The sequence below is a fragment of the Phalacrocorax carbo genome, chromosome 6, assembly GCF_963921805.1.
Source record: "Phalacrocorax carbo chromosome 6, bPhaCar2.1, whole genome shotgun sequence".
NCBI classification, from domain to species: Eukaryota; Metazoa; Chordata; class Aves; order Suliformes; family Phalacrocoracidae; genus Phalacrocorax; species Phalacrocorax carbo.
This window is the reverse complement of record NC_087518.1, coordinates 1,301,162-1,318,659: the sequence shown is the minus strand read 5'-3', so window position 1 is coordinate 1,318,659 and position 17,498 is coordinate 1,301,162. Positions and strand designations below refer to the sequence as shown.

The window sequence follows — 17,498 nt, the reverse complement described above, 5'->3', positions numbered from 1 at the left end:
TTTTTTCCCATGTGACTCATCTGCCTTCACCCCGGCGCGCCGCCCAGCGTGCTGCCCGCGTCCAGCGTGCCCCTGCAGCGGGCTGCGCCGAGCCGCCCGCGGCGGCCGGCCCGTGACGCCGAGGGCTGCAGCACCTCGCCGCCCGGGGCGGGAAGGCGCCGCATGCAGCTGTGTTATTGTTGAGCCAGATGTTTCATTACGGGCTTAGCAAATTCCTCTGGAGCCCCACAACGGCGCTGAAGCATGGAGAGTGTCAAAGACAGACGTTTTCTCTGCACATGAACTCAAAAAGCCGAACGAGACACAGGCCAACTTAAAGACCAGTGAATAAAGGTCTCTTTTATAAAAGAAACCTATTAATACTTTGCCAAGACCTTCCCTTGAGACTGCCTAAATAAATTTCCTTAGATTGACAAGGCTTGAAAAGCAACCCTTTTAGTGAAACGGGACTCAAAAGCCATTCAACTGGAAGGCAGCAGCCTTCTGGTTTTGCAGCTCTGAATTTACTCAGAAAAGAAAGGTCATTTTTCAAATGCAAGGAAAACTTGCTGCCGCAATTATTCTGTTCTGGTGCTGTTACAGGGGCCGAACAATTGCGTACTCAGGGAATCTCCAAATTAACAACAAGTTGCCTTTAACTACTCTTGATAAATTGACTGTGCTTAATGTTGAGGTGTTTTCATAAGTTCCCTGGGGTTTGGGATGGACCTTCCTGCGGCTGGAAGAGAGCGGAGCTGTGACCAGCAGCTGCGGGGGTGCCGCTGCAGCCGGGGGAGAGGAGGGATGCTGGCTCACCCGGGATGCAGGAGAGCAGGCAATGAAAAGGGGTGGTGATTCAAGGGGATCCCCCTGCCACCACCACCAGCCGGTTTCTAGACAGTGTAAGTACCGTACGTCCCTGTGCTTTAATGAAGCCCCTCGTTCTCCTGAGCCTCTCCACAACTAACGCATAGTTATTCCCTCGTTGCTGCATTACAGAACTGCCGCGTCCGTTGCGCGCATCCCTCTCCACGTGCAGCACCGTGGTTCCCGTGCTAGCAAAAGGTGTTTTAACCACGTGATGAGACGCTAAAGGAAAGACAAGAAGCGACAGGTCAGGGTGGAAGGATCGCACTTGCTGCGAGAGCGTTGCGTTCCTCCCCGTCGGCCCTGCAAACCCAGCGATGGCAGCGGGTTGGCTCGGTTGTGCGCGGCCCAGGCAGGGCGGCTGCCCCGCACCCCGTCTCGTCCCAGGGGACATCGCCTGTCCCACACCCCAGGGGGGGCAGAGCCTTCGCCCCCCGGCGCAAGGGGAGGGGGTGGTTTCCCATGATGGGTCCAGTGGTTGCCATGGGGTCCAGGCTGGTCTCCAGCATATTAGTGCATGAGAAGGGCCGTGCATGGACCCCCAGCAGGGCGGGGAGGCTCCAGCTCCCCACCGCGATACCACCACAGCCCAGCATGCCAGGGACTGCGTTTTTCGGTTTTGTTTGTCTCATGGAGCTGGACTGTGGACAGGAACGTCCCAAGACCCAATTTTTTTCATAGCTCCTTTAAGGTGTCTGCATGGCCTTACATGGGCATGACGCTGGAGTTACGTCTTCCTTTTTTTTTTTTTTTGGGGGGGGGGGGAAGCCAAACAGAGCCCTCACCGTGCTTCCTGCTGCCCTTGCACACAGGCACATGCCACAAACCAAAATGAAACGTTTTGTTCCTCAGCCTTTAATTCCCCAGCGCTTCCTCCAAACGCAGAGGCCAGCAAAGAGATGGCAGCTGTACAAGCCGGGCCGCCGGAGAGACAGAGCCGTGCTGTTCTCAGGTTGCTTTTTCCATGGGTGTTTCTGTGCCCCGCGGTGCCAAACCGCACCTCCCGGGCGAGCGCCGGCAGCGAGCACCGGCGGAGGGTGGAGGCAGCCCAGCGAGGCGGGAGGCAGGGCCCGAAAGGGAAGGGCGGCGTGCCCTGCGCCCTGCTGCAGCCCCACACCCTGCTGCAGCCCCGCAATCACGCCCTGCTGCAGCCCCACACCCTGCTGCAGCCCCACACCCTGCTGCAGCCCCGCAATCACGCCCTGCTGCAGCCCCACACCCTGCTGCAGCCCCGCAATCACGCCCTGCTGCAGCCCCACGCCCTGCTGCAGCCCCGCAATCACGCCCTGCTGCAGCCCCACGCCCTGCTGCAGCCCCGCAATCACACCCTGCTGCAGCCCCACACCCTGCTGCAGCCCCGCAATCACACCCTGCTGCAGCCCCACACCCTGCTGCAGCCCCGCAATCACGCCCTGCTGCAGCCCCACACCCTGCTGCAGCCCCGCAATCACGCCCTGCTGCAGCCCCACGCCCTGCTGCAGCCCCGCAATCACACCCTGCTGCAGCCCCACACCCTGCTGCAGCCCCGCAATCACGCCCTGCTGCAGCCCCACGCCCTGCTGCAGCCCCGCAGCTACGCCTTGCTGCCTCCCCAGCAAACCTGCTCTGCCCGGCGGCGGGCTGAGCCCGGCGGGATGCGGTGGGCAGCCTGGGCACTGCCCGGCTCCGTCCCGGCTGCTGCCTGCGCCTACCGGCGACACCAGGCGTGCCAGCGGGGGGAGGGAGGTGGATCTGCTCTTTGGGTCTGCAAAGCAGCGAGAGCGCGCAGCCCTCTCCATTTCATGCCGGATGAGGTTCCTAGTGAGCTACGAGAGACGGTTCTGTTTCCACATACCAGCTGATATTTTAGATCCCCCAGAAAATGCATGCTGTCTGAATAGCTTCCCATATTCCCACTTTACACAGCACGAGTGAATCCAGAAGATTTGGTGATTTGGTGATGTGGTTTTTCTGTATTTGAAGCAACAACCACATGGGCATTTGATGTTTTGCTCTAGGAACGGCTTGCTTTCAGCAGCACCATCCTATATAGTGCTGGCAGCCGTCATATAGCAACCCACGCTGGTTATCAGACCCAAAGAAGAACCTCCAAACGCTGGAGGAAGGGAGAACTGCCCAGTAAAGGAGGAGAGAGCCAGGCAGGAGAGCCTGGGAAGTGCTGCAAGACACGGGCCTGGAGAAAAAAAATAACTTTTCCTGCGTAGTCTACCTGAACCAAAACGGCTCCAGGTTTTGTACCAAATTTCATTTGCCAGCCTGTGGCATAGTATAAAGGCAAAAGCGTGCGCCTCCCCCTGCGCGCCTGCGGTGTCGGCACCTCTTTGCATCTAATTTTTATATGACTTGAGTTTAATCTTGACTAGATGATAGAGGCAAACACACATGACACAAGCAAGACCTGGTGCCCTCAAGGCTGGTCAGCAAGCGGGTCCATCAGGTTTGCCTCCGGCTCTCTCAGGAAGGTCCACAGCATCTTCCCGTGGGAACACCGTCTGTCTGTCCATGTCTGACAGTCCCCAAGCCCAGCTCCGTGCTTCCCTCTGCCCCGGCGGGGCCGCTGGTGCTCCAAGGCTGTGGGAAAATCCTCCTCCTCTCCCGCCAGACTCGGGCCCAGGCTTCCTCTCTTCAGGCAAACAAGGGAGCTCAGCCTGATTTCACGCAGCCGTTATCAGGACTAATACACCACGACCGCCACTTTCAGCTTTCCCTAGCGTAGTAATGCGGGGAATGAAAGGCTAAATTGCAAAGGTTAACAGTCGGTGGCCTTCCTTATCCTCCGTGCAGAGGCGCGCTGCCTGAGGAGCAGTAATACCCCATGAATATTCAGAGCACAGCTCCCAGCAACCTCAGGCTCCTTCTTTATTTTTGAGAGAGAAAAGAAAAGGTGTTTGCAGAGTTGCTTTCCTAATATTTTGGCTGATCAGCTTAATTGTTTTTCTCCACAGCCCTTAATCATGTCTCTTCCTGCAGCTATTACTCAGGCATTATTTCCGCGGATATTAATGTGTATTTTGTTTAACCGCCGACTGCCAATGTCAAGCCCTAAGCCCTGGGCTGCTCTAGGAGTGGGAGGAAATCCAGGCAGTGTCTCGCAGGTTGGCAAGGACTGGTGCAGAGCCAGGGCATAAATCTAAACTAATAAATGCTGGTTATATCTTAACGCTGTCCAAATATTAACAGTGCCCAAAGGATGTGGAGGTGTTACCCTGACATAGCAACATCGAGAACGAACGCCATCTTCCACAGCCAGATGTTACATCTCTAAGACACCTCTTTAAATGCAGGGCTTGGCCATAAACTATCCAAAGAAAAGATTGGGAGCAAGGAGGAAGAAAAGCCCTTATGGCAGTGGGTGCTTTTATGAGACCAGGTCTCTTTCTGAGGGCTTCCACGGCGACTTGTATAAAACCACTTCTCTAAGGGTGGGTGAGCTTGTCCCCGGGGCTGCAGCACAGCTGCCACGACCTGCGGCGCTCGGGGTCTGTCCTTGCATCAGCCTCCCACAACAGTTCTTCAGAGCCACACTAAAAATATTTCCCGCTGTTCTTGGTTAGCTCTAGGTGACATTAGCATCTTTTGTAACAGAGCGCCTTGCTGTTTCCAGGTCAAAAAATGTGTTTGTGACACTTAGAGACATTTACCTGCTTTCCAGGGACTTTGCAAGGGACATCAAATAGTCGAGCGGGGCTTATTCTTCTGCCAACACCTGGTTGCAGGGGCGCCCGGCGGAGGAGGACGAGCCAAGGCTGCAGCGGGGAGGCTGCTGGCCGGGCTCCAGCGTGCGTGGGGCAGCGTGACCCCCGGCTCTCCCCAGCTCGGCGGGCTTGCCCGCACCCCCTTTGTCCCGGCAGCACTGAGCACCCGTCTGTCCCAGCAGGCAGCCCGGGGGTTAAAGCCCTTGCTGCAGGTGGTCGGGCTCACTCGCTCCTGACACTTGCCTGCGTTACTAAATACAGCTGGGAGAAGAGCTGGCAGGGGGAATCCTAAGCTTGGATTCAGTTTTTGGAAGCGCTGCCACCCCCCACCTGCTGCCCCACCAGGTTTCCAGCCACTGCTGCTCCTGACCCCTTCCAAGCCGCACAGGTCGTCCGCTGCCTTCCCAAAAGCACACAAGCGGGGGCTTCCTCCAACACCGTCGCTGCGGCCCCATATGGGAATTCCCCTGCCCACAGACCCACCTCTGCTCTGCTGGGAGCGTGCTTGCTTCTCAGTTGCCAGCAGGCAGCCGAAGCGCCCTGCTCTGGCGAGCCTGGCAGCCCAGCTGGCCGCTCCGGGGCCGGACCCCGGGAGCAGCTCCCCGCCGGGCACCGCCCGACGAGCCGCAGCCCCCCACGGTCACTGCGTTTGCTTCAATACCTCGTGGCGGGTTAAAGTAAAGGGACCCCGGGACCCCCCCCGTCGCTTGCTCTTTGCCATCCGGCTGCTGCATTTTCCCTGGGGAAATGCCACCTCGGAATAAAACTCGGTTATACCAGCAACTTTGCAAATCCCCAGGGCACCACTAAATGCAAATAAAGAGGGAATAATCCAATCCCCAGGAGTCCAGTTCCCGAGGCGAGGCCACTGGTAGGCCCCAAGGAGTTCCCGGTGGTAGCTCCAGCCTGAGGGTCCGTGCTGCCCGGTGCCCACGTTTGCCCTCCTCACCATGCCAGGGGTGCGCCCGTTGAGGCACACCAGCCAAAAGGAGAGCCCTTCCATTTTTTTAGTACAAACAAACTGAAAAAAATTACGAATACCTTATTCCTTAAGACTCTTTTTTCCCCTCTGAAAGGACAAAAGTTTAGACAAATCAAATCCTAGTGTTTACAACAGAAAACAATCGCATGTTCTGCTTTGTTTAGAATATACAAGGATTTACTTAACTATCGGGCACAATATCTAAACCACGAAAGTTCAACAAATGGTACATGCTTTCCCCTAGCCGCGGGAGATGCCACTCGCCCCCGCACGCGGGCCGGGCTCTCACCAGCTCGCGCCCGCTGGCGGCAGCGCTCGGTCGCCTGTGGCCGCGTGACGTCCCCAGCCCAGAACAGCCTCACACTGACATATGTTTAGGGAAGGACGTAAAGCTGCTCTTTCTGGTACCTGTGGAAACGAAGCCGGTGTCACAGGCAACGCTTTTTCCCGTCGGAAGGAGTAGGGTGCGTTTGAACACCTTAGACAGCCTCGGTGGGCCAGTTTTGCTTTGTTCTGTTTTATTTTTTCCAGAAATTGTGTCCTTTTATCTTTCATACCCTATGGGCAGTTTGAACGTAACTGATCTGTCTGAGGCTGCAGCCCGCTCTTACGTCTTCAAGAGGAAACCTTTCTTTCCTTTTATATTAATTTTTTTTCTTGGCCCAGCTTTAAACACTTCAGCAAGGCATGGTGTTTAGATTTTTGCATCAGGTTTCTGGCCATCGTAGCCCAGTCAATAGTCCCTCGTGTGACTAATGTCTGTGCTTTGAAAGAGCATGAAAGTACCCTTTGATTAAACTCACTGGGTCGCGTTCCCCTGTGGAAACGGGGGGAGATGCAGCCAGGCGAGCGGCGGCAGGGAAAACCTGGCCCGCTCTGCCTGGAGTGGCGAATTCTGGCATCAGGGTTTGGAGGCTGAATAACAGCCTGGAGAAAGTCAGAGCTGTTGCAAGCACAGGTCTTGAAGAGATGGAGATTGTAGTCAACATTCTTCATGGCAAAGCACAGGGGATTCAGGGGAGAATATCTATTTACAGCACCAGAAAATTTGCCTCAGGATCTTTCACCAAGAGAAAGCCAGGATTATTCAAGGGTTTTCCTTCAAATGCTGTTGCCTGGGGGGGGAAAAGCCTTTTGGGTTTTTTTTTAATCAGGACAAATTTTGAAATATCCGCAGCTCCTGCAAAACTCTACAGCTAATTTTAGATCAATTTTGATGAAAATATTGTAGCAGAATAAATGTGCCTTCCCTGAATGAGATGTTCTTTATGGTTTCTTAGTCGCCAAAAATGTGACTTCGAAGGGCTGCCATGAAAGTGAATATTAATCTATTATGCTCTTCCAAGAAGGAGTAAGCTTTCCATCAGAATTAAGTTCTTGGATCACCTTTGGTTCTTGATTTCACTTAGCTTGAAGAAAAACTCCAGGCAAAGATAACTCAGTGTCTGGGAAATTAAACAGTTGTAGCATGGAAATGGATGGGTTTATGGACTTCAAACGCAGGGTCTGCCTGCCCTGGGACTGCGACCGGGGTGGGGATGGGTCCTGCTGGCGTGAGCGTTCATCTGTCGCGTGCCTCGTCCCCAGGTCCACGGTGCGGCCACCACTGCGGGGACAGGGCACTCAGGTGCCGGAGGGGCAGAGCTCCATAAACACATCTGGCCAGCAGGTTGACATTAAACACTTTGGATCGGTTTTGAACGCAATCAAATTTTTAGCCCATACCATCTGGTTCCAGCTGAGAAACAATGGGTTGGCAAAGCACCAGCCCCTTATGGCAGGGATCAAGGGATAAATCTGAAAACCCAAACCAGATGCATTTGATTGTAACAGGAAGCCATTGCATCGCTTTGGGCCTCTGATAAAATGTATTTTCAAAGGGCTGACTGTGGCCTTGGGTAACGAGCCTCTCAGTATTAAATGCTAACCCCAGACCCTACGGAGAGCCCTCAGCTTGCTCACGCAGCCCGCTCCCGGCCGGCCGAAAGCGGGGGGTGCAACATCTGTGCAGGAACACCAGTCCCTCACTCGGAGTACGAGATTTGTAGGCGTCTTGTCGTTTTGGCTGCTTTTAGCAAAAATCTGCACGAGACAGCTACAGATAGCTTCTCCTGCAGCTTCGGCCCAGATCCCAGCAAACTCCGGCTCTGCTGGCCCCTTCGGTGTCCCCAGCCGCCCTGCTCAGGGGCCACGCCAAGCTCTGCAGGTGGGCTTTCTAACCAGGGTGGTCCCAGGTCACCTGCGGGGGTATGGGGAGCCATCAGGGACTGGTCTGCCTTCCCCCCCGAGCTCCGCGCTACAGGGGTGATGCTGGAAGATCTCACCAGTGTCCTCTCACCTCGCCCTGCCCTTCACTGGAGGTTTAGGGGTTGTGCTCGGTGTTTGCTTTCCCTGCAAGCCAACGCGGCAATGCTTCTGCTTGCCTTTGAGTGGCTGAAACAGTGCTTCATTTCACAGAATCCCAGACTGGTGGGGGCTGGCAGGGCCCTCTGGAGCTCACCCCGTCCCACCCCTGCTGGAGCAGGCACCCCCAGAGCAGGGGCACAGGGCCGCGTCCAGGCGGGGGGTGAATGTCCCCAGGGAAGGGACCCCACAGCCTCCCTGGGCAGCCTGTTCCTTTCCCCGCCTCATCACTCCCCTCCTTATTTGCATGCACAGATAATTCTGAGTATGCGCGCGGAGGCCAACCATCCCCAAATGGGTGAAATCTGACCGGCGCCTGCATGAAAACGAGGGAGGCGAGAGGTGCTGTGTACGGTTATCACAAAAATCCCGGGCAGAGCGGCGGGACAGCGGTGGAAAAGGAGAGCATGGCCGGTCCCAGCCCCTCGGTCCAGAGCTGGGGGGCTGCGTTTGGCCGCAGCGAAGTGTTTGGGGGCTGCCAAGGGCGGGCGCCCGCCGGGCTCCGGCGTCCCGGCGTGAGCACGGCTGGCAGGGCTCTGCTGCCGGCGCTCACCCTAAGCAGCCCTGCAGGGCCGGGCTCCGTACAGACTTCGCGCCGCTAATCGCCCCAGCCCCACTGCACAGCGCTGGAGATCGCTGGTGAACTTGTGGGTACCACCGACGGGCTCGGCTTGCACCGTATTTCGTCAGACGTTCTTATTTCATGCAGCTTCTCCTCCAAGTCCGGCTCAAGCACACGGTGTGCGGTTGCTGGTCTTGCACTTTTCATAAGAAACAACCCTGCAACTGCACAACCGTTAATAGCCGTCCCAGGGCTCCAGGTAACTTTCAGCTGGGTTTCAGCTTTCTCATTTTTAATTGCAGGTTTTAACATCGGCTGAGCAAATGTCAGTAATGGCGATGAAAGGATTATTTTATTTTTTTTTTAATGATTTACTGCATCAAACAGACTCTGCAACCTGCCAAGGCCTGCTCCAGAGGCAGGTTCCTCATTTTGCGCTAACTTTGTAGGTGTGCTGTTACACCGTGTACCTCCGAGGGCGAGCACGATCCCAAGTGTTTCCTTGATTCTCTTTGTTTTAATGCAGAAAGGAGTTCTTCTCCTTCAAGTAGCTCAGAAAAAAATAGAAATTTTTATTATTATTTCATGCAGCTCATAAATCTTTCCCTGGTAATGTCTGCTAGTGCACAAGCCACATCTGAAAGCAGTGGTGAAATGTCGCTGAAATAATACCGCTCTGGTCGGAGCTGAGGCGGGAGCAGCTGGGAGCCGAGGAACGACGAAAGCCGCTGCAGCGGCCGCCGCCACCGCGGCGCGTGTCCGGTGGTTTGCACCACGCAGGGCTCCGGATCCGGCCTCCCAGCGCTGCACGAGGCTACAGAACCGCTCCCGGCACCCGCCGCAGGGTGGGTGCTGCTGGGCGCCGCTGCCCCGCTCGGGACATCTGGGCGCTACTATTTGCCTATGAATTCACAACAAATGGAAGCAAAGAAACCAGTGCCGTGACCGCCGGATCAAAGGCACGGTGGTCCAAGCAGTTGGACCGCCTGTGCAGGCCCCCGGGAGCCTCCCCCGGCCGGGCAGAAGCAGCGCCCTGGGTGCTCACAGTGCCCTGGGGGCTCCCGGCCCCCACCCAGCCCCTGCAGCATCGCCCCCGAGCCGGGTCGGTCGCCGAAGGGGGTCCGTGTCCCCGTGCCGGCACTGCCGCCAGGTTGTTCATCCGGGAGAAAGCCAGCGGAGAACTGGAAAGGCAGAGAACCCCTGTGAAAATAAAAAGCTGACAGTTACCTACGTATCTTGGCGCTGCATTTAACTGCAGCAGAATGCAAAATTCCAGTTAGTTTTGGAGCATCAAGTACAAAGTGATGTGTGTGAGGCCGAATCACGGCGCTCTGTGAGAGACTCCCAATTCTGGGAAAACAAATTTCAAATGGTTAAGAAAAAAAAATGTGGTTGTACCACTTCAATTAACTGCAGCTATCATGTTTTCTCAAATTTGTCTTGGAGCCTCCCTAGATCTTCCTCTTTAATCCCAAAATGAAACTCTATTTATTCCATAGGTTCTTAGTGCCTGTACCAATTAATGTATTTTCTCATCCTTAAAAACTTGCTCCTTTATGATGGTAAGAACCCAAAATAAAGAGTTAGAAGCATTTGCTTGTCTGGGAAAGCAAGGAGCTCCACAGCCGCTCACACAACCTCTTTTGAGCTGCTGCCCAGTTACTAATTGCTCCTCTATTGCAAGGGCAGCCCTGAAGGAGCAAAAATAGCAGAGAGCAAAGATAAGATCACTTCTCTGCTAGTCTGTGCTTTGACAATGATAAGACTGTACAAGCTCCCAGCTACAGCTCAGGCAAATAAACATGTCATCCGTCTGCGGGAAGGGAGTAACACGGCCGGGGGGGGGAAAAAAGGAAAACCAAAGGCCTGATAATGCTGCATTTCAGTCGGTTACAGAATGTGTCTAATTAGTGTTTTCCTTGCACCATATTAAAGAATTGGTCTTTCCGTGGCTTTCCCCTGACGTAGCAGGCGTGCTGGAGAGAGCCCTGTGATCTCGGCGGCTCTGCAGGGGATGCCGCTGCCCTCGCAGCCAACGGAGCCGGCCGGGGGCTGCACGCCTGCAACTAGCCTTGACCTGCACGGCAGCGGGGCTCTGCACGTTTGTTTCCTAAACAGAGGCCTGTGCCCAGCACCCTGCTCCGCTCCCTGGCAGGGAAACCGTTGCCCGAGAGGCGCGGTTCCTTGTTTTGCATAAAGCAGGGCGAGCACAGCTAGCCGATGTCTTCACCATCTAAGCTGGTCCATGGCAAAAATACATGCTTGAAATCAAGGGGACTCCAACACCGTGGAGTGACCAAAGGGATCACCACAATTTTTTCTGCTGCTTCGTGAATGTGGCCTCAGATATGGATTTTTTTTTTTTAATCATTTTCCACTCTCTTGGTTCTCATTGTATGTAGCCAGAGCTGCTTACACTGGCAAATGTGCTTTACCTTCTTTGCTGTTCTCCGTGGCGGGGTCCTGTTCGTGCTCCGGTGCCGGGGACAGCGAGGGGTGCCCGGAGGAGCACCCTGACACCGGCAGCTGCTCCCACATCCCACCCGCCAGCTGCCCCTGCCCCAGGGTTGTCCTGCTCCCTTTCCCCGGGGACGCCTTCCCGAGCCGGGGCATCACCCACAGGGACCATCAAGGCAGTGCAACACGCAGCGATGGCGCGGCCGCGCGGGGTGTGCGACCGTGGCCCCGGCTGCCCGGTCCCTGCCGCTAGCGACGGACGTCCCGAACTAAACAGTCCTCAGCCATTTTATTGCCAGAAATACCAGCTGGCAAAACCACTTCTTGTAATAAAATGACTCAGATTAATTCTTAAATGCAGCAAAATAAATTAGTTTATCTCTTAGGAGTCATTAATATGCGAGTTTTGTTTTGTTTGGGTTTATGCAATCAGGAAATGTCCCTAACCCAGAAATATCCCACTTCATCTGATTTTTCAAAATTAATCTTCTTCTTATTTCCAATTAGCTCTTGGCACAGGATTTTTTTATAGTGGGGTTTCAGCCAAAAGGAGATTTATAGAGTCGGGCTGTGAATGTCTGACACGGCAAGAAGAACTTTCCGGAGCAGGGAAACAAAGCCACTCGCCCCGAGGTGTGCCGGGGAAACGAAGGTGGCCGTCCCACACCACCGCAGCCGCGCGGGGCCCGGCGCTGGGCAGGCAGCCGCCCCAGCACGGTGTCACATCGCCGGGCGGTGGAGCCGGGAGCACCGGCACGGCCAACAGCCCCACCGCCTGCAGGCACACGACGGCAGGACTTTGGTAGCAGTTTCTTCCCCTGTCCCAGCACAAGAATGCCTCTTTCCCCAGGGTAAATAAATGACAATTAAACCACTGGCCTCATCATCACACGTTAGTCAGGACCGGTGCTCCCCTTCCAGCCAGAGCTGCCAGGCAAGGCAGCGCCCACAGGCTACGATGCTTTGTGAGTGAGACAGCGAAAGAAAACCCCAGTGGGTGAGCTGACAAGGCTGGAAAAAGTCTGGCATTGTACGTGTGGATTATTCAGTAACTAGCAGAGTTTGGGGGGGAGCAGGATTTAGAACAGAAACCTTTGCATAAGCTGTGAAGCTGGTTTATTGTTATTCCAAGGGCAAAAGATGTCTGGCTTGTACCAGAGGAAATAGCACCTCTAATTTACTGCAGAGCTGCCACCAATTTACTTGGTCTCGTCACCAGTAAATATTGCTGCCAGATCAGCCAGAGCCACAGGGCGGGCAGGGGGAAGAAAACTACTGACGTGGGAGAACCCCGGCTCGCTGCAGCCTGCGGAGCTGGAGCCCACCCTCCATTGCCGGCTCTGCCGTGAGCGGCAGCACTGCCCGCGGTACCCGCGCCCCCGCGTGCTCTCCGTGATGGCAACTCGTGTAAGAGGGGGCTCGGAGGGTGCCCGGGGGTAGATCTGCATTTACGCACGCCCAGGTGCCCGGGCAGGATTCGGCACGCTCACCTCGTGCCGGCAGCAGAGCCCCAGTACATCCCAGTCTCTGCGCTGTGAAGGAAGGTTTAAAGCTCCCTTCAAACACAAACCCTGCCACTGCTCGGGATGCGCTTCAGGCTGGCGACCCCGCCGGCCCCGCTGGGAGGGGGCGCTGACCCCGTGCCCCCCGCCGCCCTCCCCAGCACAGAGGCTCCTGGTTCTGCTGCGCAGGGGCTCGCCGGGGCGATAACTGCTTGAATCGACTGCTTGGTGGGTGATGTCACCGGAATCGCAGAGAGGAAAAGGCCAAATACGGCAGCATTCTAGTGAAAATATGTCCTAAAATGGGAGTTTAGCTGATGATTAGCAAGGGCAAAACACAGACATGATATTACCATGTTGAGAGTGCAGAGCCTTGCGCAGCCTCAGACGCTGGAACAAACCCTCCAGGACCTGGAAAAATGAGAGAAAAACCCAGCCTAATTCAGAGCAGTTTTCTCTATGAAAGCAGGCTGTGTCAGGAGGTCAGTATGTGAAGAATCTTGGTGCTAAGACAGATGGACAGATCAATGCAGGGACAGATCTTTTTCCTAGGAAGGTACTGTTTTTTGAAGAGTTTCTTCAAGATGCTTTTGGCTTTTCAACATAAAGCAATGAACCAGCTCTCGCAGCTAGACAAAAATGTTATTTTAAAGGTGCTAGAAGCAAAAACACACAGAGGAAACTAAACTGAGTTGAAGAAGTGGGGAAGGGAAGCACACAGCTCCTTCCCCCCAGACCCGGCCCTGCTGCCTGCGGCTCCCAGGGCTGGAGCAGGCACTGGTGGCGCTGGGGGCTGCGGAGGACCTGGGTGGGACAGGGGAGCTGGCGGGAAGCTCTTAGGCTTTGGTGCAAGACTTCATCCCTCCAGCATGGAGGAGATGTTTGGGTTAGCCCAATGTGCTCAGGGCCCGGGGCGAGGCTGGAGAGGGGCTGGAGGGAGGGTGTCTGCATGGAAAGCCCAGCCAAACCCATCAGGAATCCATCCGTCTCCTGTCTTCTGTGATGCTGCTCTCCTCTGTCACCGAGAACCGAAAGCATGGCCGCTGTCACCAATTTATCATATTTATTGGATGAAATTGCATTCAGGGGCTGTTGTGTCAGAAGATCAAACTTGTTTTATAAACCCTCAAAGACTCAGGGGGCCAGGGGGCGGTGGGAAACTTTGGACTCATCCGGCAGGGTTCAGTCCCTTCGTCACAGATGGGGCCCCCACCAAGAGGTTACTCAGACACATGCTGCAGCGGCTGAAATAACAGTCAATTTAAGCAAACCTACAGCTGTGCTCAAGCTGCAGCCCGCGGCCGTGGCGGTTGTTATCCCGGGCGGCTGCAGGCACACGGGGTGGGTGCGCTCAGGAGCAGGCTGGATCAGTTCCTGGGTAGCAAGTCCCTAAAGAGATAGTGAGGGACGTGCCGAGGTCCCCCGAACATCCCTCGTCATGGTGCTGGGGCGCGTGAGGGGAAAAGACAGCAGAAAATGGCCAGACCCTGTCCCCAGACAGCATCTCTGACAGTCCAACCAGACTGGGGTGCCTCTGCTTTCACCCAGCAGGGCCTTACAAAGCTTTGCTTTCTTTAAAACACAAGATAAAGATGTCAACATCGTCAAGTTTCTTTCCTCGTTCCCATACAGCATCAGTAATAAACATAGTAGTACAGTTATTAATACCAGCCATGACCAGTCCTCGCTGCTAAGGAAGACACAGGCTGGCAGGCGGAGCAGGAGCGCAGGGCTCTGCTTCCCTTCGTCCCAGCAGAGACAAGCCACCACCGCGGGAATTTTATAGTTTCTTGTGAAAGAGATCCTGCTCATTCATCAGGCATTGAAAAGTGTGCTTAAGCCAAGAATGTATTTATCTTTGATCTAAATATAGTTTCAGTTCTATTTAAAAACCACCAGGAATGACAGGGCTCCCACCCCAAGGCCATCACGGGGGGAGGTGGCCACCCGGCATTGGGTACCAGTCCCTCCTTCCCTCATGGGCCTTCGTCCAGGGATGCTCGTCCCACCTCGGCTGGGCAAGGGTTTAGCAGAGGGGCTGACAGCCCCACAGCCTCTGGCTGCTCCCACTGAGCCCCCTCCTGAGCCCAGGTAAGACATCGGTGGCCGCAGTGTTTCCCTGAGCACGGCAACACGGGCAGGTTTGGGCAGTCAGCAGAAGGCAGGGAGCACGAGGCCCCGCCATCGCTCCTGGGGTGAGGGACCCCTGCCCCCGGGACAGAGGGGGCAGGGCGGGAGCAGGGGTACTGCAGACGGAGCGTGTCCGACCAGCCGTCCCTCTGCCCATCGGCTGCCACGGCGGGACCAGGGCATTGCTTGTTAGGAGACCACTGTCCGGCCCTTCCCACCCTGGCAGCAGCAGCAGAGAGGATGAAGTTTATCTCGTGCTTCAAGAATGACTCGATGAGAGCAAAGTGGGGTTTGTATTTGTTTCTGAACAACCACTAGCAACTGCTCAGTCCAGAAGGAATCTGGCCTGATGATTATTTAGGCTATCTGGATTGCTTCTAAAGCTTATCCAAACTGTCTGGGCCCTCTCTGCTGGTGGCTCGGAAGAAAAATACCCTCCTTTCTTTCCTCTTTGCCGTGATGGTTTTGTGTGGTCTTCTCATACGGCAAGGTACCTTCCAACAGCCCCATGTCCAGCCCTCTCAGAGGACAGGACCATGCCTGGGGATGGCTGCTGGTTGCTTTTCACTGCTGGCTGGGTCACCGTAGGACAGGATGGCTTTCCCGGGAGCCAGCCCAGCTGCTGCCCACCCTCCCGGTCCCAGCCCCCAGCCCAGCGCCCACAGCACCCCAGGGGCTGAGCACCCCTGCACCTCCCTTCTCCCCTGCCGGCCCTAACTGCCTGACATAGCTCTTTCCAGCTCTTTATGTGCTCTCTTTTGTCCTTGTTCTTCTCAACAACTCACCTTCTGTGCATGCACCGAGTCACACCCATCTCTCTGCTGATGTGCCGCAGTTTAGGTCTCCCCACGGGTTTTGTTGCCCAGCTGCAAGCTGAATGGGCTCTGGGGGTGCAGGAGCAGCCATGGGAGCAGGCGCTGCAGCTCAGCTCTCGCTGGGGTTTTACCCTTGAAACAAGACAGAACCAAGCCCCAGCTGTGGCTGCAGAGACTGCATCGAAGCTGCTGCGTGTGAGCGGCGCGGGCTCCGCATGCCCGTGTGCCTGGGGTCCTGCAGCCCCTCCAGAGGACCCCAGCCCCGACGCCGGCGGCCGCTGCCCGGTGCTGCACAGGCCACCCGGTACGATGAGCCGCACGATCAGCTTTGCCGGCCATTTTTCAGCTTTACGCAGGTCAGGGCCTTGTTTAACCCAAGTAAGGCCAGACTAAAACTGCATTAGATGCATCTGCCAAAAACAATCTGTCACTGCCAGGCAGGCAGCCTTGATTTATGTGCCGCGCTGGCCTGCTCCGCTGCGCCTGGCTGTAGAAAAAGCATATCTATCTATATGTAAGTACACACACGCTTGTATGTATATGCAAATATATATGTCTATATGTGAAGGAACAACTTTGCCTGTGCATCCCGCAGCGCTGTCTGGGGAAACCTGCTCTTACCCCCTTCGTGCTCTCGAGTCTCGCAGCGCTGAAGTGCAGCGTTTGCCAACAAAAGAAGTGACATCCTTATGAATTCTTTAAGACTGAATAAACTTTTGTTAGGAACCGTTTGGGTGTTGTTCTGAGCACCCTTTATAAGGGCATGCATAGGGTAAAGAGCCAGTCCAGAATTAGCCCTCAAAAAGCCCTTTTAAAACCTGTGTTTTGGTAGGGGGGCGGCTAGTGCCTGTGTTCCTGCTTGCTGCAGAGCCACACCGACCCGAGGGAGAGCAGGCTGCAGAGGTGGTGCACCTGCGGCTCCTTTCCTGCGTCCGCCGGTGCCTCTCAGCATCCTGCCCAGAGGCCTCACAGCACGCCTGCAAGGTGCTCCTGCCAGCAAAATCCCCCAGTAAAACCGGGTCGGTGACAAGCTGGAGCCAGCTCTGACCTGACAGCCCCAGCACACCCACCCTGGGAGCAGCCTCGGTGCCGGGGCACCCGAGAGCATCGCTCGGGGCCGATGGCACCGCTCGGTGCCAGGACGGCAGCTGCTGCCTGCAACTCTCTGCACCCCCGGCAAAATCAGGAGAGCGCCTCGCTCCCTCTCATCCTCTCTGCTTGCTCATTGGCAGAAACCACATGGGGTTTTGTTCATTTTAGAAACAGCATTAGGAAACACTTCCTTTACAAAGTAATTTTTAACTCACTTGTTTAAAATTTGGCGGCTGCAAGATGTTTTTCCCCAGTCTTTTCTTCCTTACTGTCACCCCTCACAGTCCCCGTTCAAGCTGACGTACGGGTCTTTATCTTTTAAAAACTCCCCGGTCCCTGAGCTGTGCTTCTCCCATGCGGATTTTGCAGCGCGGCCCCAGTAACTCAGCCGGCACTTCACCAACAGACCAGGGCGCCGGGCTGGAGGCGAGCACCTCCCCTTCGGATGCAGCAGCCTGTTGGGGGCTGCCAGTACCACCCATGCAACACCCCTCCATTAGGCCCCAGACAGCACAAGAACTGTGTGAAAATTCACATGGGGGGAGGAGAGGAGGGTTGTTTGGTTTGTTTTTAAATATGAGCGTTGGTATCTTTCTGTTTGCTTGCACATTTCTGAGCTTTTTAGGGGCTGTTTGCTTCATCTCCTCAAGCCCTAGGCTGTCAACGCAAGTGTTTGTGCTTAAGTTAAATTAGCCTTAAGCTCAAAGTAAACTGAGGTGCTCCTGCGAGATTTTCTGAGATAAACATTGCAAGATTGGTGATAAAAAAGCAAAAGCGAAGGAGGAGCCACAGAGAACTGCCTCCTGCAGGCACTTGAGCCAATAGCCCTTGTCTGGATGAGGCCCAGGGGCGGGTGCTGTGCCCAGGGACAGAGCTCGTGCCCCCCAGCCCACAGGCACAGGGGTGACCCCACGTCATCCCCCCAGTCTCCCTCTTTCCCCATCCCTGCAGCCACCAAGGGCATCGCACGCAGCACGTACCACAAGAGCCTCTTATTCTCAGACAATAATTTTC

At 55.4% G+C, this 17,498-nt stretch overlaps 1 long non-coding RNA gene across 1 annotated transcript; it reads right to left on the bottom strand.

Annotated features, from left to right (window-relative positions):
• Window positions 1-8,891: 8,891 nt before the first annotated feature.
• On the bottom strand, window positions 8,892-16,864 carry LOC135314036 (uncharacterized). Its single transcript, XR_010373522.1, has 4 exons — window positions 16,700-16,864; window positions 15,363-15,524; window positions 12,801-12,858; window positions 8,892-9,039 (listed from the first exon to the last, which is right to left on the bottom strand). It is a non-coding gene; the product is annotated as an uncharacterized LOC135314036 (long non-coding RNA).
• Between the last annotated feature and the right edge of the window lie 634 nt (window positions 16,865-17,498).